The sequence below is a fragment of the Marmota marmota genome, unplaced genomic scaffold, assembly GCF_001458135.2.
Source record: "Marmota marmota marmota unplaced genomic scaffold, marMar, whole genome shotgun sequence".
NCBI classification, from domain to species: Eukaryota; Metazoa; Chordata; class Mammalia; order Rodentia; family Sciuridae; genus Marmota; species Marmota marmota.
The window spans coordinates 4869901-4892386 of NW_026000222.1; the positions used below are offsets into that span (position 1 = coordinate 4869901).

A 22486-nucleotide genomic window follows, 5' to 3' on the forward strand; every position below is an offset into this window, starting at 1 on the left:
ATAGACCAAATTTTATCATCGCAGCCTCAAAAATTGTAGAATAAAAGAACTAAATACTCAGAAATCTGGAAATAGCTAAATGATGATTAATTTATCATTATATATGGCCCAATGAAAACCCACATTGAAGAAAAAGTGAGATGAGAAAATGTTTATATATAAGGAAGAAAGTGACCAGATGAGCTTTGATAAGCATCTATGATGGGGCCACGTACAAAATTCTGAGAAAAGAACAGAAATTGCATCAGGGCAGGAGGATTGGCTTCTCATTTCTTTCCCAGGCTTTGTGTAATGTTACTACTGACTCAATGGTACTCTAGTAATGGAGGGAAATCATGTTCCTAAATCTCAAAATCAGTCCCTACACATCATATCTTTATTTAATAATGCATGAAGGTGGGAAATCTACCAAAGCTTGAATTTTTTTCCCAAATTCCCATCAATGAAAGTGGCTACCCTTGACAGGCCCTGCCCCACCTGGGTCACCAGCTAGGCCTGGTCTCGTGTGGTCAATACAGCACTAACACCCATTTGTTTCCTAGCACCTGTAAAGTATGCTGGACGGACGTGTAGACTGCAGGTGAGATTCAGAATTAGAATCTGGGCTCTATTCCTAGTTACTGTGCCACTAGATTACATCTCTGCCACTAAACAACATCTCAAAATTCACTGCTGTCTGCACAGGACAACAGCTGACCCTTGATGTCATCTGTGAGAAGCTGGAGTATGTATGCACCCTGTGAGAGGCAGTCCTGCCTGGTGGCCGCAGGAGTAGAGTCCTACAACCAAAGTGTCCTCAGGCTGCCATTTTACAGGCTGTGCACCTTGTGAAAGTGACTCAAGCTGTCTGTGCCTCAGTGTTCTCATTAGTGTCACAAGGAAATAAGTGCACAGAGCCCATGGATAGGTGGTGGGGCTTAAGTGGGATGAGGTGCACATAGGTGCTTATGACATGGTAAGTGCCCCAAATCACAGCCACTACTATTCATCCAGGATTTGTAGAAAGGGGGGATCATTTTGCCCTGTTATGGATTGAGAGGGCAAAGGACCCAGTATTCCAGAAGCCAGCCCATAGAAATTTATGTCTGAAAAGAAATCTGTGACCAACAGATCAACTGGTCCACTCCTTGGTTCCAAAAAGTCCCTAGGACCTGAAGGAGCAGTCCACACTGAAGCTACTGCTCCTCACAGACATATGCACATCACTTTCCAACCCTGGAAAGCAAGAAGCTCCACTTGTGAAAAGTGACTATGGGGGAGGGACTAGAAGCCTAGAGACTCTGTGTTTCATGTCTGCTGTAATGGCTGGGGTCACCATTCAGCTTGCTTTGCTCTAGGGGGACTGTCCCAGGTGGCTACTTGTGGCTTCCTGAGGACATAGCTGGAGACCTGGCACCAGCCATAGTGTGTGTGACTCCTCTGTCAACAGAGTCACATGGAAAAATGGGCCTGAACAGATAAAGGGTGAGCTAGACCCCAAATTTTCTGCGTTGAATGTTTCTCTTAATGTCTCCCCATTAAGAAAGAGCTGGATAATCCATTCTGACTGGAGTGAGATGGAATCTCAGTGTAGTTTTAATTTGGACCTAGGACTTGGGGGAAAAGGTTCATTCATTCATTGCTGCAAATTGCTAGGGGGACTCTGGAAAGCAGTATGGAGATTCCTCAGAAAACTTGGAATGGAACCACCATTTGACCCAGCTATCCCAATCCTCAGCTTGTGCCCAACGGACTTAAAATCCAGCACACTAGAGTGACACAGCCACATCAATGTTTATAGCAGTTCAATTCACAATAGTTAAACTATGGAACCAACCTAGATGCCCTTCAACAGATGAATGGAAAAAGAAAATATGGTACATATACACAATGGAATATTGCTCGGCCATAAGGAAAATGAAATAGCATTTGCCAATAAATGAATGGAGCTGGAGAATAATATCAAGCTAAGTGAAATAAGCTAGGTCCAAAAAACCAAAGGTCAAATGTTCTCTCTGATATGTGCATGCTGACTAATACAGGGAGGGTACAGAGGGGAAGTGTACAAGTTTATTGGATTAGGCAAAGGGGAATGAAGGGAAGGGAGAGGGGATAGGAATAGGAAAGACAGAAGAATGAATCGGACATAACTTTCCTATACTCATATATGAATACATGACCAGTGTAACTCCACATCATGTTCAACAAGCATGGGATCAAAATTGTAATGGCTTGTACCCCATGTATAATATGTCAAATACATCCGACTGTCATGTATATCTACCAAGAGCTTCAAGATTCCTTAAGCAGGTATGAATATGTAACAACGAACCCCACTGTTGTGTATAATTACAATGCACCAAATAAACATGAATAAAAATACACTTTAAACAAGATAGGCTCTATAACCCATCATGTTTGCTACTTTCTCCAAAATCTAAAAGAGCATGTGGCATACAATAAGTGCCTAATATATGCTGGATGAAAACATCAACCACTGTAACTAGTTCAAATTTTTCTATATAAAAATCAAGATATCCACCTGAAATACTTGACATTTCTTCAAAGTATGGTTTTGAAATAATATATATATATACATATATATATACATATATATATATATATATATGTGTGTGTGTGTGTGTGTGTGTGTGTGTGTGTGAAAAACACTATATGGCATGATTCTTTTATGTAAAGGAAGGTTCAGAGAAGAATCTCTGGAGAGAAATATGAGAACATTAACACTGGTCAGATCAAGGCATGACTGCTCTTCATATTCACAGCTTTTGTGCTGATCAGGAGAAGAGTGTTGAACATTTGGTTCTGTATTTTAAATTGTGTAAACAAATTAAAGATGTGTCTATTCTTTGTCTAGATAAAAAATCTTTTCACATCCTTCCTGCAGTAATTGTTCCAAGACGTTCCAAATAATGCCTTCAAAATATGTGCCATAATCTGTGCTCTATAGTTAGTAAAATGTTCAGTGTTGTTCAGATCTAGTTTTGCTCATAGATGAGGCCAAAAAGCAAGCATCAGGTACTATGTTTTAGCCTTTCTGACTCATCTTCAAAAGAGAAATGGTGCCAAAAGAGATGGTGTGCTTGATAGACATTGAGTTTACTATATTCCTCTGTTGACATTGTATGGATTCCAATATTTTTTAATAAAAAATACTTTTAAAGATTCCTTACTCTCTTAAATCATATTTTTCTAAATGTGTAATTAGTAATTTTATGCACTTAAAAATTACATTACATCACTTACTCTTCAGCATGTGCTGGAATTAAACCAATCAATTTATTTTTAATGGACTCGTGGAGGAACTTTCAGTTCATTCTTGACTTATAGGTTGCTACCAGCTTTACTCAGGGTTTGATGGATAGTTTCTATTTTAAAATATGGCATTTGTTGTGATACAATTTAAATTACTTTTCTGCCGGGAGCATGCGTTCTGTGGAGTTACAATTATGCGAAGGGAAATTATACATCATATTCCTACTTTATCTTCTTTTATAGTCCTTGTTGTGGTGATTTTCACTCAGGTACAATTACATTAGAGAAAACAAGATTCTGCATTTATATTAAGAACAATTCTATTTAGGAAATTCATTTCAGTTCTTAGTTAATTACAAGAGAAAAATGGAAGCCAATCTAAAAATAAACAATAGTCAAGGCTCAAAAGTAGGTCTCACATATAAAGTGCTGCACATAATCAATAATTTAGAGTTCTCACAAACCCACTGAAGAATACAAGTCACTGTATCATAATTATAGGTTCAGAAAAATATTTTGAGATTTTTTTCCCACTCACTATAAATGTTATGCAAGCTCAATGTGGAATATTTGGAAACTAGATAAAAGCACAAAAATAATCAAAGCCACCCTATGATCATTACACCCAAATGTAATCACTGTTAATATTTTGTTTTATTTCCTTCAAGTCTAATTTTTTTGGGGGCTCACATGAGATGTAAATATCAATAGCCTCTTACATTTTAAAAAACTGACATCATACAACAGACTCTGTAGCTCTGGTTTATAACCTAATTTCTCTCGTGGAAAATACATAGTAAACTTTCCCCCCATTGTTTGTAACTATCCCTCTTAATAACTTCAGATATCTTTGCTCAATACTCTATTACCATATAACCCATCTTATATTGTAAGAAACTTATTGTTTCTACTTTTCCTATTAGAAATGATGTTACAATCAATAACCCTATAGAAAAAAATTTTTACAACTTTGTTTCTATTTGATAATCACTTAAAATAAAATTTCTGAGGTAGCATATATGAATGTATTGAAATATTTGGGGAAAACTGATAAAGAATCTCTGAAAGTTGTCCTTTGGATTCTCATTGGTAATTCTAGATATCCGTATTCTTGCAATGCTGTTTTATCTTTTTCAAAACACAATTGGTGATCTGAAATGTAAATATAGCCTCTCCTAAAATTTGTGATTATTTATTATTCACTTATTAAGGAGGTTGAGCATATCTACAGGCAGTTTTATTTCTATTTTTTTAAGTGTTCATTTCAAACATCACCTTTGATTCAATCCAACCACCTTATGTAAAGTCTATCTCACTAGAGCCGTCCAGATCAGTATGAGGAGGGACAGGAACAAGACGCAGATCCCATCATCAGGGACTTCACAGAGAAACAGACACGTAAACAACTAACTCCAATTAATATCAGTGCTCCCTGGACATAAGTTTAACATGCTAGGAACCACAGACAGAAGGAAGCAGAAACTCTCTGGGGAATCAGCACAGAAGTTACAGTTTGACTCTAAATGAATCTGACCTCACCAGGCAGCTGGAAGAGAGAAGAGGGTCCCTGCAGAGAAGCCACCACAGAAATGACAGAGGTGAACTCTCAGAGAGGATGGAGATTGTCACAGAGGCACCCATGGGTGTGAGCTGTGTCGGTGGCAAACCGGGATCCTTGGTGTGCTTCCAAGCAGAAAGTGAACATGGTAAGTTTGGGGTCAGCTTTAAAGAAGAGTGAAATCATGGCATTCGCTAGTAAACGGTTGGAGTTGGAGAATATCATGCTAAGCAAAACAAGCCAATCCCACAAAACCAAAGGCTGAATGTTTTCTCTAATATGTGGATGCTGATTCACAATAAGGTGGGGGGGCACTAGGGAAGAAGAGCGTTACCTTAGATCAGGTAGAGGGAAGTGATGGGAGGGGATGTGGGGATAGGAGAGACAATAAAATGAAACAGACATTATTACTGTATGTATATATGTGACTGCAGGACCAATATGATTCTGCATCATGTACACTCAGAAAAGTGAAAATTATATCCCATCTATGTATGATATATCAAAGTCATAAATGCATTCTACAGTCATGTGTAACTAATTAAGACAAAAAAATGTATTAAAGTAAAGGAAGATCTGGAGTCATCTTTTTTCTTTTGTGATGGGGGACAGCACATTTCCATCCAGGTCAAGGATTTAGCATCTTCCCCTACTTTTCACCACTCACCACACCCAGTCCTTTGCCATGTGACGCAGCAGTTCTCCCAAAGAGAAGATTCCCCCACTGGTGGTGGGCCTTGCTGGGTGACTGGCTTTGGCCAGTGGTGGCAATGACTCTGCACCAGCTCCTGCCTGGGCTTCATGAAGCATTTGTGTTATGCCAGTTGAGGACATTTCAGTCTCCATCAGGGAGAGAATTTGCCCCAGGAGCCTGCTATTCCAGGAAGAACAGACACGCACATGGTACAGAACTAAATGAAACTCAAACTCTAGAGCCAAGCCCACTGGAACACAGTTTGGATCAGCCAGCCCTTGGCCAAACAGATGCCTAAGCCATGAAGTTTTAGCATGCTGGTTAGGTGGCATTATCACCACAAAGACTAGCTGATAAATGGGCGTAATCCATTCCTCTTCTAGATATAGCCCATCTCTATTTAAATAGAGAAATTAGGTTGAGCTGATACTCTCTGCATTATCTAGAACGTGGGATAATACAATTGAAGAATATAATAATTAAATATAGCCCAGTGCTTCTAATTGTAAAACCTCATCTCATCAACTGGAAGTCACTGATGAATTCCATCCAGAATTAAAGTACTCACATGTTTTACATAAGAAATCAATCGACTAGTGATTCTGTGACATGCATTTTAATAAAATGCTAAGTAGACAGACATGAGCTCAGCTCCATGTTAGAAGCATATTTGATCTCTGTTGCCTCCTCCAGGAGTGTTGTATGTAAGCAGTAACCTGTGGAGTGGCATGGAGGTTTCTAACCTGATTGTAATAGGCTTCTTCATTCCGCTCATTAGAATAAAGAAAGGTTTGCCAGGGAAATGGTCTATTAGATGGCAATTTGCTTTCACATGCAAATTAAGGAATAATTAGTTTGAATATCTGGAGATGCAGAATCCGTGTGTTTGACATATTTTTATATGTAGTCAACACCAAAAGTTCAAGTATCTTTTCAGGGAAAAGAAAGGTTCTTTGAAAGTTAGAACAGATTAAACAATACTCCATTCTGAGTACACACTCTTCAGGTAAATATTACCCTTGGCATATATTTAGCTTGCAATTCAGAATCAACTATTTTTTTTTTAACTTACTAATATTTTGAAAAGGCTGACAGAAGTTGGAATGTCACTGTATTCCCCTTTCCTTTTGTAGAGACTAAATGTTGTTTGAAACATAGTTGAACCAAGATTGAAACTATTTTAAATAACTGAGGGCAAATTCTCTGTCTCTCATTAGCTTGAAGTGGTATTTCCTCGTCTTCCACTTGTTTAAAATAAAGAAAACCCTCCCCACTGCTTAAAGAGGGAACATAAGTAGGCTTAAATGATTTCTCACCTGCTACTTTGTCTTCTTGTCCTTCAATTTATGGAAACAGTAAAAGCATGTTTCATGATGAAAACCAAAATATCTGAGATGGAGCAAGATTCAGTAATTAAAACTGCTTCTAAATTTGAATTTAAGTGGGATTTTTTGGTAGGAAACTTGTCTGCCATTACAGGTGGGATTTGGCCCTTTGGGGCTGGGTCATCTTGGTAGAGAATTTCTTTATTTGAAAGTAGACAGCTTGTCTGAACCAGTCACAAAGATATGTCATTTGAAAAGGACTCTTTTTCCCCTGATTATTTAATTACCAAAAAATATAACAGTTAAATCGCATCTGGCTAGGCTATTAGCAAATTATCTTTATTGGAAAGAATAAAATGTTATATAACTGGGACCATACTAAAGAATGAGTGATGGGGAACCATCATTTCTAGTGCTTAGTTCCTGAGGGTGGGGCATGACAAAGAATAATAAATATATTTTCTAACTACTTCTTAATTTATTTCTATAATAAATCTCTCCATCAAAAGTTTCTGGAAGGCCTATGACATGTGAATCACAAGGAACATTAAAATTGTAAGACAGTCACTGGCGGCCAGGAGCAGAGGATGTAGACAGATAACACCTGCTGGTGGATGATGATAGTCAAGGAAACTCGTGATCAGTGTGAGATCGATGGCACTACCTAAGTGCAGCGAAATCTCAGGGCACGGATTGCTGTTCCTAGTGAGGAGGCGGCGCTGTCTCCAAATAAACTGTAAAGTGGGGGACATTTAAGTAAGGGAAGCGAGTGAGCACCCTAGGAGAGAGTTGACAGGGACTGGTGCGGTGCATTCCTATCACAGGAGGTCGGGCTGCTTACCTGGGGGATATGGGAACACCATCAGGCACAGGCACTAAGAGAAGATGGGTTGGCGGCAGGTTAAATGCTGGGCTGAGGAATTTAGAAACCAGCTCTTGAGCCACTACAAGTTTCAGCACAGGAGAATGGCGCGTCCAAAGAACACTGTGAAAAGTGGGTGGGTCAGAGTGAGAGACGCTGGCGAGGACTCCAGGGAGTCGTTCTGTTTGGGGTGGGTTTTTCCACACCTTCGCTTTCCTGGAGATTCACACCAAGGAGACTGAGGGGCTCTAGGGATGTGATGCAAGCCCAGGAAGAAGTCAACTCTGCTTTAGAATAAGGCATCGGAACCAGCAAAACCCAAATGGGCATGTGGGAATGTTTGGAGGTAATGGTGCGTTCTGTCACCTTGATTATGGTAGTGATGGTTTCATGGGTGTGTGCCTATGTTCCAACTCCAACTGTGTACATTAAACATGCATGGGTTTTTGTGTATTGATTTTACTTAAAATGGTTTTTTTAAAAAAGAGAAATATAGTGAAAGAACTTGGGCACTCTAGAGGAAGAGGAAAAGGAAAAGGTATTGGGAGGTGGTCTCAGGAGAACCCAGGGACAGACATCTGATCAGGGCAGTGCACAGGAATCAAACAGGCCAGAATCAAAATGCTCCCCTCGGTTCCCCACCTCCCTGTGCACCTTCTCCGCCCTACAATATGGTGCTTAAGTGGGAAATGCAGGACGGATGGGTGTTCTCTGGACAGGTTCATAGATTTGGCTGGGGGATGTTAAAGGCATCTCAAGGAGCCCTCACATCATCCCTCTCTCCCACAGGGAGGCGCCCAGTTCTGAAGTTCCCTTTCTTTTATCCCTTAGGGAATAGCACAGCTCTGGGGAGTCACACAAGGGGAGGGGTGTGTGAAATGGAAAGAGCATGGGAAGACAAACAAGAGAAATCCAGAGTCGGCCACTGCACAGGAGGAGGCCACGGAGTCAACTGAGGGCTGCCCGGGGGAAGACCAGGAAGACCAGAGGAAGGCTCGCCTGGACCCCCTGGCTCTCAACCTTGATAGGACAGGAGTGGAAACAGCCGTGCATGGGACTGTGAGGTCAGATGAGCTTGGTCCAGGCTGGTACCCAGGGGCCAGCACACAGCTGGACCTCCTCTAGAAAGCCCAGGGACTAAGGTCCAGGTCTGGCCATCATCCCCTCAGTGAAAGCGTGACAGGGCACTTGAAACCAGTGCTAATGGAGGAGGCATAGGAAGTTAACACTGAAGTTTCTGAAATCACTTGGGTGTTAGGAAGAGGAAAAGGAACCAAGAGAGGCAGAGAAGGAATATTCAAACAGGAGGAGGAAGAGCCCAAATTTTGCCACATCTGAGAAGCCAAGGGACTGGAACTACAGCACAATAAAGGAGCTGGGGGGGGGGCAGAGGGGGCTTCTGACCCAACAACAGGAAGCTGTGGTGCCCAGGGAGTCCCCGTCTCCGGTGAGGGGTGACATCAAGTTGGGCTGCTGACAGGGACGCAGTGGCAAGAGAAAAAATGTGTCGTGAGGAGGAGGAACTAGTGATGGCGTGGCCTGCTTTTTAAAAAATTCATCAGTGAAAAAGATGAAAAAACGGATAGAATTGGTAGAAGGTGAAGGAAAACTTGAACCGAAGATAATCAGAGAAAAAATTCTGGGAAAGAACTTCAGTTCAACAAATATTCTGTGGGTTTCAACTGTGTCCCAGGCACTGGACTACGATGTAAACAGAGCTGACCTTCAGCACTGTGGACTTAACTCTGTGCATTGCAGTGTTCTGGTTAGACCAGTAGCTCATGGAACAAGATCCGCAACTGGTTCCCCACAGAGGCCAGCACAGAGCCTGTGCAAGCGCCCAGAGAATCTGCGAAGAGCACAGCGTCTCCTTATGAAGTTCTCCCCTGTCTTTTGCTTGGTGAACCCCCTTTGTATTTCAGGTCTACATTTAAGCACTGCTCTTCCAAGAATGCACTCTCTATCTCCAGAATTGAGTTAGGCGCCCACCTCGGGTGCCCATTACACCCTGGGTATCCCTCCATCAAAGAAAGAAAAACAAATCAAAAAGTAGTTTCAGTATTTTTACCAGCCCCTAAGCACAGGAGAGATGTGGAAAGCAAAACCTCAGTGTGGTTTACCGACTGGTTTGGGAACTCAGTGGAATTCATTTCCTATGCCCTTTGGGTATTTCCTGCATCACTCCTATTGGTTCTCTTTCACTCCTGAGGTCTTCCCTGGGTAGCCTAACCAGCTTGGCTGAATTCAAATGAGCAGAGATGCCTCTAAATCAGCCTGGGGAGTTCAGAGTTGGGTTTTTCTCATACTGTCAATCTCATGTAAATAGCCAAGCCGTGCACGTTGCAAGCAAAGCCTGTAAGACTCTATTGGCTGGCTGGGAACCCAAGTTACAAATTCAACCTGCTAAAGAGTGTACCCAGCAAATAGCTTTCTTTGGCAAAGCAATGCTGTTCAGCCTAGGAGGGAATTTGATAAAGTGATTTACCAGGTGGCAACATTTTGGTCTCAGCTTTCCTCAGATCACAGTGGGATAATGAATTTGGAATCCATTTAAACCTTCCATTTCACCCCACACGACTCATAGACACCATGTCAAACCACATCACGCTGCAATAAATGTGCTGAAATCTATACACTTACTCCCCCTATTACATGCAATACTCTGTCAGATTGGCGATAAATTATGGAATAAAGTTTCTTGATTTGCCCACTCTTGTCGCTATAACAGAATCTCAATTCCAAGGCGATACTGGATGCTATGAAGATGCATAAATAACTGGATTGTTTCATGCCAAGTTTAGCAACACAACATTCTCACTGACCAGTCTATGAATAGCATGGTTGCTGCTGGGACAGTGCCAGCCGTTTAACAAGGACCTATATGCCCCGTCTCTCTGACAGGTTCTATCCCTATCACTGAAGCATTTGTAATTATATCACATTTCGTCTCTAGATGCTGGAAAAAAAAATTGAGCCCAGGTTAAGCTGAACCAAAAGCCACCCACACACAGTTGTCACTGGATTGGGAGATTTTATAATTTAGATTGAATCTTGGGATCTTTTCCTTTTGCTTGCTCCCTTTCACTCTATTCCTCTGAAGCAATCTTAGGCCATGAAGAATATGTGAAAGTTTGACCTTCAAAAGACATTTCAAAGTTGCTACCTGCTGGCTGACACCAGCATTGAATCTCCACTGGCTTCCGTAACCACCGGCCTTCCTTGCTTTGGCCCCTGCTTCCCATCCCCTCTACATAAAGGGACTGTGATGTGCCACCAGGATGTGCCACCTCTGTGAAGGACCCAGAGTCCCATTTGCTGGGAGTGCAGAAGCGGGCAGCCCTGGATAGTCTCAGTCTCCCCACCCAAGTCACGCTGCTTCATTGACATCTGAGGACCAAGAGAAAAACGGAAAGAAAAGGGACGGTATGAAAATCAAGAGACCAGCAGACTAGAGGGTGGGGATCAGGGGAAGATGAGGAGAGGGGAACAGAGGGCGTTGAAGCACACCAAATCACACACTGTGAATATGTCACGATGAATCCCATAATTATAGTGAACCAATATAAATTACAAATGACAGGTGTTTTTAAAAATAAACATATCTCAGAATGACCTAGTCCTCTGGTTGAGCATGTGGGATGACAGAGGCATGGCTGGCTGGGAGCCTGATGATCTTGCATGCTGGACCTCCATATGACCATAACATGGGTGGGAGGGAACAGGACCAGTGGGCAGCTTCTGTATGTCCTCCCTGTCTGCATGCTTATGATCAGCCAATGAGGGCCCCTCCTGTTGCCATGCTAATGCTGCTGAGGACCCAGTTGAGATGTAAGCTACTTGAAGAACTCCTCACAACTGATGGAGATGGTTACCCACTCATGGCAGAATAGCCTGTGGAATAAACATGGTCACCACTGACGTTTGCTTCAGGTAGGAAAACAGAAAGAAAAACAGGACACCTGCTTGTGAGAGCCTCAACACCATTATTCCTCCTGAGGTCCCAAATTTACATTTAAGTTCCCTCAAATCTCCCAAACAGACTTTATTTTTTTCTACTGTGGAGTCCCTTCTCAAACACCTGATACGAAATTTTGACGAAACCAGAATTCTAAAGGAAGTAAACAGATCTCCATTGTATCTGAAAATATGTGCAGATTGTCAGAATTTGTAATAGACATTTGGAAATGAGCAGTTAGCCATGGAATAGAAAATTAACTGCTCCTGGCTTTCACATGAGATGGGCGGGGAGCAACTGGCCACTGGTCTCTCCAGCAACGCTAGGGAGGGATAAATCTCTTTGAAGCAGCCCTCATTCCATTCCATTCATCTTCCTGCTTCACATCATTTACAAGAGCCTGAGAAATAGATTTGTCCTGGCCGAGCTTTAAAGAGACAGTCAATAACAATATGAGAAATAATTACTATACCTGGAGACAGTGGGCATCGATTTCAGCAACTACGTGGCCTCAAAACTAGATTTCAAACCTGTTGTACAAGAGTGGTCACCATTTATTATTTAACTTGCTGAATGTGTACTTAAATTGGGCCAGATGAAACCAGGGCTAAAACTTTTAAATACAGACCTCATGTTTTTCAAACAATCATAATTCAGTCTAGCTACAAATATTGAGTGCACACTATTTTCAAGAAATGTTGTTGAGCTCCAGAGACACCATGATAAAGAGCAGATACAAAGCCAGCACATAATTTATCATGTAACTAAAATTAAGCAAGTTGCTTGGACAAGAGAGCATTCTGGAGTGAACTCACTTGGTCTTGGGGGGATCAAGGAAGCCCTTTTTAGAAGAAGTTTAAGTTGCAAATCAAAGGATAAACAGGAGTTAGTTACATAGGGGAAGAAAGGGGCCTGGTTTCAGGAGGAGGAGCCTCCTTTGCAGGCTAGAAAGTACCTGCCCCCTCCAAGGGAACCACAGTGGTGTGGTGTACTGGTAAACATTACCAAGCAACTCTTGACAGAGGCTACTAGGTGCACATCTAGCCATAAACACATTAGTATAAATGCCACTGAGGTTGAAAGTTAAGTAACATAGTTTACAAATAATGATGAAATAGAACTATTCTCTACTATAAACTCTTCACATGGCCAACTGATTCTTAGAGAATGCTTTTGTTGATTTTTGCCAAACTCTTAGATCTGTAGCCAACCTCAGGTCACAGTTGATGACCAAATTACGGCTCCCATATCAAAGTTTGTTGATATTTTCATTTACATTAAAAGTGAGTGATATGGAAGTCAGAACTTGACTCGTTTGTCAGTAACCCAAGCATCTTCTTTGCTGAATCATAATTTTCAAATGCTGGCAGAATGTGTCTTCAGGGCTTTGGGGGCTACACACAATGTAACAGCTACCAGACACAGCGTATTGTAGAATTTAATTTTCATTGTTAACATTTTTAAACATTTTTTTTTTTGTCTATCACTTTTGTAAATTTAAACGAGACCTCAGCCAACTATTAGCCTACTATTTTGGTAAATAAAGTTTTATTGAAACAACCTGCTCACTTATTTACATACTTTTTATGGCTACTTTCAGCCTTAGTAACTGCAACTAGAAGGTTTAATGTCCATGAGGCCTAAGATGTTTAGTACATGGCAAAAAAGCATTTGCTAGCCACTACTCTAGATCATCAATAAAATAAGGAATCATGGCTGGGGGTGTGGCTCAGTGGTAGAGCACTTGCCTGGCATGTGTGAGGCACTGGGTTCGATTCTCAGCACCACATAAAAGACAAACAAATTAAAAAAAAAAGGCATTGTGTCCATCTATAACTAATAAAATAAAAATGAAAAACAAGGAACCAGGCCATGATTCCCAGGGTTTACCAATCACTGTGGTGTAAAAGGTCCTACCACAGCCAATTTCCTGCCACCAGTGTCACTGAATGGCATGTTAGGAAGATGTATGCAGGAACTCTCCAACGGGAGTTCACCACACAGAAGTAACAGACTACACAGCCTCAAGGGCAAAAAGCAGAAAAATAATCAGGAACAGATACATGTGGGGGATTTATTACACTTACATTTAATACAGTTATTATTTGTAGGTTGAGATAATTTAATTTCAATATAGTTACAATCACCTGCATTTAATAATTTGCAAAATTTCTGGAAATGTACCAAGTCACTCTTGGGGTGGTGTGAGCTGGCTCCCACACAGCACTGGCCTAAACCAAGGGAAAGATTACCATTTGGTTGGAGTAGCAGAGGAAGGCAAATGGAATAAGGCCAGGCAGGTGAACTAAGCATGCCTGTGCACCAGGTTGAGGAGATCACGGCTTATCCTAGAAGAAATGGGATGGCATTGAAGGCTTAAAGTGGGGAGCCATATGATCGCTCCCATTTTCTGTTATCTAATGCTTTTAATTTCTGAGAAGCTTTGGGGAGGTTTGTTTTTTAATGTATCAAGCACCACTAGAGACATCTTACAAATATTGATTCTCATAACTTCATGAGATAAGGTATCAGTATTACCCCTCATTTTACAGAGGATGCAAAGATAATAAGAAATTTAAAAATTTGCCCAATGATTTGATTAGAGAACAGTGAAGCTGGGATATATGGAAAAATCTAATGATTCTTTTTTTTTTTTTAATTCAAGGGAATTTGAATTTGCACAGAGACAGGGCTGTGTCCAAAAGAGCATGAGGCATTTCATGATATGGAAAGCACAGGTCTGTCCCAATGCTGCAGCCCTGGGTAGGGCCAGGGTTGGGGGTAGACGTGAACCACAGGGGAATATGCAGAACTAGCCAGCTACAGCTCACATGTGGTTTTCTTGTCCCAGTAGTTGAACCCCTCCAGAATCTACTCTGATACTTTCAAAAATGAGAGAATCAAGAAGGGAAAGGAATGGATATACCATGCTCTAAATGTGATGGATTCTTACCATTTAAATCTTGGGTAACTTCCCCAGAAGTCAAAGTTGGTCCTTACCTCTAAGTATAGCTAATGCATCTCTAAATCACAATAGATCTGCTTATTCTCTTGGGGAGAGAAGGAATAAGGAGGAATAGATACCTGTTAGAAGCTGTTGTGGCTGTTAAGTGCATCAAAGACAGTTGTGATTTAAACTGAAATTTTATTTTTTAGGGAAAATGAAAATCAGCCAATCTTCTAATTTCGTGCATTAGGGAGGAAGAAAAATGTGATGGAAGAGGCTAAGTGCACATCTTGCAACTGGAACCTCCTGCAATTTGCAAGCTCCCCAGGTATATCACTGCTGCACACTCCAGAGCGTGTCCAAAGAGAACCGGGGAAGGAAGGACAAAGCATAGTGACTATGCATAGTGACATAGTGACTGCTCCACTGCTACCACTGGATTACTGCCACCCCTCCTCAGAACCACCTGCTGACCTTGTGACCATCTTCAATACCTCGCCCAAAGTGCAAGTTCCTGTTGGTCATGGTCAAATTCCGGTGGATGTTAGGGTCCCTGGAGCAGCCTGAGGAGAACCCAAGCAGCTTTGCGGCATTCCCCGCATTAGTCACCACGGGTCCCTGCTGCCAACCTAGGTCTAACTCTGGCTTCTGGTGAATTAATTGAAACCTCTGTCCCTCAGTTTCTTCATGTAGGAGGCGGGGATGATAATGTTACCTTCCTCCCAGTGCGGCTGTGAGAATCCAAAGGATGATAATCCAATCAAAGTGATGAAACTAGTATTTCCCAAGGGCACACCGTGCATCCGGCAGTTCTGAGCACTTCCCCTCTGCTCACTCCTCAGTTTCTCTACTGCCCAATGAAGGTGAGACACAGGACAGTGAGGGAGCATTTCCAGAGTCACAGAGAAAGTCACAGAAGGTGTAGGGCATAAACAGATGCAGACTCCACCCCAGGGATTGGCAAACTGGCCCACCAACAAGATCCTGGCCACCACCCTTTTTTGTATAACTTGTGAGTAAGAAATGGTTTTAACATTTGTAAATGGCAAAAAAAAAAAATATCAAAAGGAAAATTATAGTTTGTGGCCCATAAAAATTACATAAAATTCAAGTTGTAACATCCACAGGTAGAGTTCTGTGGGAACACAGCCACCTCCATTCACTTCTACTCTGCTTTCACAGTTGTCATGCTGCATTAATAGAATCGAGTCGCTGCAACAGAGGCCTCTGGCCTGAAAAGGCTTCAATATTTAATTTATAGAAAAATTTTGCCAATCTGATCTAATCCACTGCAGGATACAGCAGCCAGTCTACCTGACTCCTGGGCGCGGGAGCAGCCAAAGGGAAGCAGCTAGGATGGGCCCTCTGTTTGTGCCTAACTCCCTATGTGCACATGTCCGTGTGCACATAGTAACATCCTCAGGCACACTGGGAATGTCCCGTGTTGAGGAAACCTTGAGCCATTTCCCAAAGCAGCCGAGCCCCTCTGGTGGTTGGGGGGCCACTTGCTGCTGTGTCTACTCCACACACATCAAAGAGCCACACCTTCACCTGCAGAGCTTCGGTAATATTCCCATCTGAGCCAGGAAGAGCTCCACCACATATGCTCTGAGCTTATTAAGTCTGTGCACAGAAAGACAACTAGAGAGCCGCAATGATTATCTGGGTAACGAGTTGAAAACCACTCTTGCCTAAAATAACCGGTAATGAGTAATCCTGCCATCATATCATTAAAGAGGAGTGTTTTTCAGAGAGCCAACTGGAATGGAGATGGTGTCAAAATCAGTTTACAAATCAAGAATGCACTGCCAGGGGCACTGAATATTAATTTCCCAAATAAAAACCGAGGTAAGACACATATTTTAAAAACCCTCTGAGTAAAGCCGAAGGAGCCTCTTAGTTTTACAAAGAGAATATGTAGCGTTCATTGGGAGGCTACTATGTTCTAGGGACTAGGCCACCAGCTTCCTGTGGTCATTTCAAAGGTCCCTAAACACCTCAGGGGGGTGGGGAGTATTTCCTTCTCATCTTGCAGTTGCAAGAATCTGGGTTTCTGAAGGGTGGACTGACTCGCCCAAGGGCACAGAGCAGGCAAGAGACAGGACTAGCTGGTGCATCCACGCAGTCCTCCATGGCTCTCCTCCTTCATCCCTGGAGATGTGAAATGGGACAAGCAGGTTGCGCCCTACCCTGAGGACCTCAACACTGCTTGATGACAGAGCTGGGACAATTCAGAACTGGACAGAAGATCATGTGTGTGGGAGAGGGTCACGCTGACCTTGTTTGTAAAAGGGAAGTGGACATTTATTCTGCTGCCTCTGATTCCACGCCATTATCATCATTGATATAGCTAATATTTATTGAGAACTTACAGCATTCCTGGCCTGCTGATTACCTCAATTAGTCCTTACAATGCCATCACCCCCTAGGTATGAACTATCTCATCTCAATCTTATACGTGGAGAAACTGAGTCACAGCAATTGGGTGGCCTGTCCAAAGGCATCCAGCTGGAGGACGCTGGGTATAAGATGAAATGTCGGACTCCAGAACATGCACAAAGAGTCCCTGTTTCGCCTGACTCCCCTGTTTTGGGGCCTGGGTACCATTTCTCCGCCCAGTGGATCATCAGAATGCCATTCAGTGTCTCTCAGGGCTCTGTCCATCTCACCATTTTTCACAGCATCTTGCCAATTATATTACCTGCTTATAGGACAGTCCTCCCAGCCACTCTGTATTCAACAAGCATAGGGGCACATGTGTGCACACACGTGGTCCACACAGAGGATGGCCGCCTTCTAGCCAGGTAATCCAGCTGAGCCCTCCCTCAGGCACAGCGTTTGAGAGCATCCTGATAAATGTGGAGTGACTGGCTCCACCAGAGACACGTGGGGTTCACACCCTGCCTCCCCACTCACCAGTTCTATGGCTTTAGACAAATTGTGTCTCAGATGATCAGTTTCCTCATTTATTAAGTGATAATGATGGTACCTACCCTATGGGATTGTCATTTGGATTAAAAAGGACTATTAATGTCAATATCTTACCACAGCACCTGGCAAATGAGCATGTGTCAAAAGACAGCTATGATTAATAAAATGAGGTAGAAAGAAAGGACAGATGGATGGATAGATGGATGGGAGGCTGGAGGACGGATGATGGATGGAGGGAGTCTGGAAGGATGCATGGTTGGATAGCAGATGGGATGGGTGAAATTCTTGCACTGATTTTAGAATTAAAAAATGAAAGAGGAAAAAAGTAGTTTTCATCCACATTTTTTAAAAAGTCTTTAACCTACAAAATTAAAGAATTTTAAGCTCCAAAAGGCCTGCAGAATGAGGCTGGGTGCCGCTCCATTTCTCTCTGAAAAGTACCAATGAAGACATTCATTTCCAAAGCCCAGCCCAGCAGCTCATTTTACTCAAGATTCACCAAAGTTATAGCAAGTGTTTGGCTCCCACCGTCATCCATTAATGCCTACAAGAAGGCGAGGAGGAAGTGGAGTGGAAAAAATAACCTGCAGGAGTGGAAAATTCCATCAGGACAAGAACTGCACCTACTTTGCTCATCACCGAGTCCCCAGTGCAGAGCATGATTGCTGGTATTTGGGAGCTCTGGTCAGTCAGGGTACCTAAATGCTTTATTCTACAGCAAAAACAAAAAACAGGACTCCCCAATTTTAAGTGACCACTCTGAAGATTTGTCTGTCAATCCTATCACAGTCTGATGTGGAGCTTTTATTTGGGCACGGAGAGGTTGACGATTCCCTGTGATCCCTTAAGGATCTAGCCTTCTCTTTCCATCTTGTGGCTCAAGTACCCCCACTGGGTTTTCCACCTCCAGGGGACCAAACAGGGCACTAGAGCAGGGTTCTCAGCTGGTTTTGCAGAAGTGAGGCCGACTTCACATCTGTCCGTACTCCCTGGTCAGAGCCCAGCCACACGGAAATCAAAGTCTGGGAAATGTGACCTAGCTGTGTGCTCATAAGAAAAAAAGGCAATGATTTGGTGAATAACCAGAGAGCATGCAATAAATATGTGCTGAATGGAAAAGCAAGTGCCTATAAGAAGAATGTAGCCCCAAGAGAAGATGACATTCAGGGAAGGGGGAGAAAAGTGGCCCTGGACATCCATGCCTGAAGACACTCATTGCAACCATTCTCTGGCTGTCCCTCAGGCCACCTGCCTGCTCCCTGTGGGTAACTCCCATGGTGTTCTTCCCTGGATGGTCCCTGAGGGCTACTTCTTCTGCATTTATCCCTGTCCTTGTGGTTGGAGCCATATCCTCAGATGTTGGGTTAGGCTGAGACCCAATGCTGCTACTGTGGCCATCTTTGGATGAATCTCATAATCAAGGTACAAGAAAAATGCCCAGATTTAATTTCCAGTTAAGTTATCAGAAATAAGTCATTGACCTCTGAAACAAAAATGTGAGAAAGCAATACCATGCCCCAGGTATCAATTGAATGAACAGAACTCTATGGTGCTGGAGACACATGTGCCGGCCTCCTGGTACTCTGAATTACTCATCTCTGATCCCACTGGAGAGCTGGGCAGAACTCGCACATGGGGCCAGGTGCTGAAGTAGACATCTCTCCTTCTGGTCTACCCACGCTGTTGCAGGTTCTCCATGCACACAGCTTGCCTTCAGGCAGCTCCTGCCTTGTTTTTCACTTGTGGTCCACAAGATTAAGGATGGTTCTACCATGAGCTGCAAAGCTCATCATGTGACCCTGGCCCAGCCAATCCCAAGAGTTCACCTGACATAGTGCCTGGGCTGGAGATGCTCACAGGACTCAAGCAGGGTGAGTCACTGTCAGCACTCTGGGAGGCTTGGTGCAGGGCAGCAGCTCTCTTTCTGCTGGGGTTGGAAAACCATGGACTGGCAAATCTGGGCCCACCAGCAGCTGGTACCTTATGGGGAGAGGCTGAGGAGAGTGAAGTCGCCAAATTAGAAATAGCCTGGGGGTAGGGGGGATTCGAACTGGCAATACCCAAGCCCCTATATTTAGTTGTTCTTAAAGTGTGGCTCTCTGGATTTTTCCAGTTAAGCAAACTGTGAATTTCCCATTTTGGGGTGGACATTAAATCCTTAAAGTTGAGAAGGTCCTGATGAAAATATATCCCAAACTTCCCATTGTACTAGGTTGAAATAACGCTGGGAAATGTCTTATTCCAGAGATACCCTGCAAACCCCAAGCAAAAGTCTTCCTTGGCTCCATGTCCCTGCCTCCCAATGTGCTCCCCTGCGAGTGGGGTCCCAACCGGAGGCACACCCCAACTACTCTCACCTGGGCACACTACACATGCGTCTCCATGCATCTCCACTGCGTGGTCTCATGCTGCCTCCCTGGCTCGCCCTGGGTGGTAGATCACTCCCAATGGCTCTCCTTGCTGCAGACGTACTCTGCTCCATCAAAGTAACAAGACTGACCCTGAAGCTTAACTCCTGAATGCTTCCTGCTTACAACTTCCAAGGGCTTTTATTGTACTTAGAATAAATTCTGAACTCCTTCCATGGCCAACAAAGAGCAGCATGTGACCCTGGTCTGTCTGTCACACTGCATTTCTGGCCACTCCCTCTTCATTCACATGTTTCCTAGTTCAACTCCTCAACTTATTCATCTCTTTGCTGCTACTTCCTCCTGGGGTGCCCTCCTCCCATCTAGATGACCATGGCAGGGGTCCGCCCTCCACCCCACCTCACTGCATGAGGCACAAATCTGTGACCTCTCCTGCATCTGTGCCCCTGTGCTTTCTATCATTCTGCACCCTTAGGTGCCTGAGAACCTCTGGACTTCTCTGTCCTGAATTGTCCTATATGCAAATCTCCTGGCTAGTCTCCTGGACCTTGGGGAGAATCCATGCTCCTCATCCTCCTTCCTCCAACCACCATGGGTGCCAGGCCATGCCACAACGCCACACAGCTGAACCTCTCATACATCTGAACCTCTAGAGAACCACAGGCCTATCAAGGGGGGGCAGTGCCTTGTTCTTTTTGGTAGAAACGGTAGCTTCAATAGCAGCAGTGACACTGCAAATACGGGATGAATGTGTGTCAGACAAGAGGACTATCTGGTAACTTCATCAACAGCTCTTGGGGGGAGTCCCTCACTGCTCTGGCCATACTTTCACCCTCTATAAATTGAATATTTTGTGCCAGTGGTTCTCAATCATGGCTGCATCTCATAGTGATGTGGGAGAGCCAAAAAGTGCAGGTCTCCACCCCACCTCCAGGAAGCCACGTTCATCCCTCCATTTGTTGAGTTCATGTCTCCGTGCTCTTTGCCGAGCCTCCTTTTGGGGACCAGAGTTGAAATGCCAGCCCGGGGCTTTGTCCTCATGGAGCGTCTATTCCACCAGTCGTATCAGCTAATATTTACTGAGCTCATGTGACAAGCCACCCTTGAAATAATGCTTTTGCCTGATTAAATCCTCTGAGCTCTACCATGGCCCTGAGAGGTGGCTCTTGTTTCTCACTGAGGCAGAGTGCTGTTGGTCAGGTAAAGCGGCCTCACCACACCTGCGGGGAGTGGAGGCACTGGCTGAGAGCCTGATTCCCAGCTGGGCCTCTTGTACCAGGCTGCTCAACTGAGAGCACCCTGAAAGCCAGGGGGACCGAGGCACTGGACTTGAGAATCTGTGTTCAAGGTAAGTCAGTGGCTTTCAGGGATGCTACCCTGTATGGCTGTTTATCTATCAATGTGACTGACTCAGGACATTCCACAGAGACCTGGCTGGCTTGGACATAAACACAAGGAGACTTAATCAACTAACTAAAACAGAGGTGGCCCTGGCCCTGGCTCTGTCCCTCATTGCATGTATTCTTCATGTATCTGATAGAAGCATTATGTCGGGTAACAGATGAGAAAACTGAGGTTCAGAGAGGCCCAGAGATCTGCCCAGGACCACTAAACAGTCAGTGATGATCCTGGAGCTTGACCTAAACTCAGGAGTGCCTGACTCCAGAGGACACATGGACTTTTAACTTCCAAGCTTTCTGTCGTTGACAACAGAGTTTCTCAGTACTTCTGCCCCAGAAAGCCTCTGGCCAAAGTCACGTGCTGGTTCTGCTCATGGAGGCCCCCAATCATAGGAGCAGGGCTCAACTCCTTCCACCCTATCAGTTTTCATTGCCAAACAGCTCTAGCAGCAAAGCAGCCACAACCTTCACGTAGGACTTCACAAATTGCAAACAGCTGTCACATGGAATCTCTGACTCAATCCTCAGAGCCACCCAGCCAGACACTGACCTCCACATGAAGTGTTTGCAAAATATTTAGCAACTGTCACAGCATAGGCACAAGCGGGTCCAAACAGAAACCAGCTACACACAGGAGATATGGGATAGCAGGGCACACCCGCCAATTCTCAGGTCTGGGAGAACTGAGTCCTGCTGAGATTGGGCGGCGCTCATCCACCTTGGGCCCAGCCTTCGGATTCCTTCCATCACACGCCTACTTGTGCTTCCTTGTGGCGTCCAGAGGTCTGCTGCCCGGGCACCTGGAGCAGAGCTGCCTGTGTGCATCCCCTGGACACTGGCTCTGCCTACAGAGGCTGCTTACTGGGAACACCTGTGGCGGCTGCAGAAGCGTCCCAGCCAATGGCAGACAAGCTGCCAATGCAGACCCAGCTGGATGGCTCACAGGTGAAGCTAGGCGGGAGGCGTTCTCTACACCTCCTCGAGTTGCCACGAGAATGAAGCCCAATAGCAACCCCTTCCTCAACTGCCTCTCCTCCCTGTCTCACTGCTCCTGCCGCCCTAGCCATCACCTCCCAAAGTGCAGCATGCACAGCAATCCATGATGCAGACTGCCACAGCCTGCCTGAGCCTCTGGTGGAGGCCCCCAGGGCAGTGAGCCTCTTCTGTTGCTGGGAGGACCTGCCCTTGGTTTG

The 22486-nt window shown here is 44.0% G+C and overlaps 1 protein-coding gene across 2 annotated transcripts in view; it reads right to left on the reverse strand.

Annotated features, from left to right (window-relative positions):
- The window catches only part of Cdh13 (cadherin 13), a 1261125-nt gene that overhangs the window by 771655 nt on the left and 466984 nt on the right, over positions 1-22486 (reverse strand). The gene's annotated exons all lie outside the window — the stretch shown is intronic.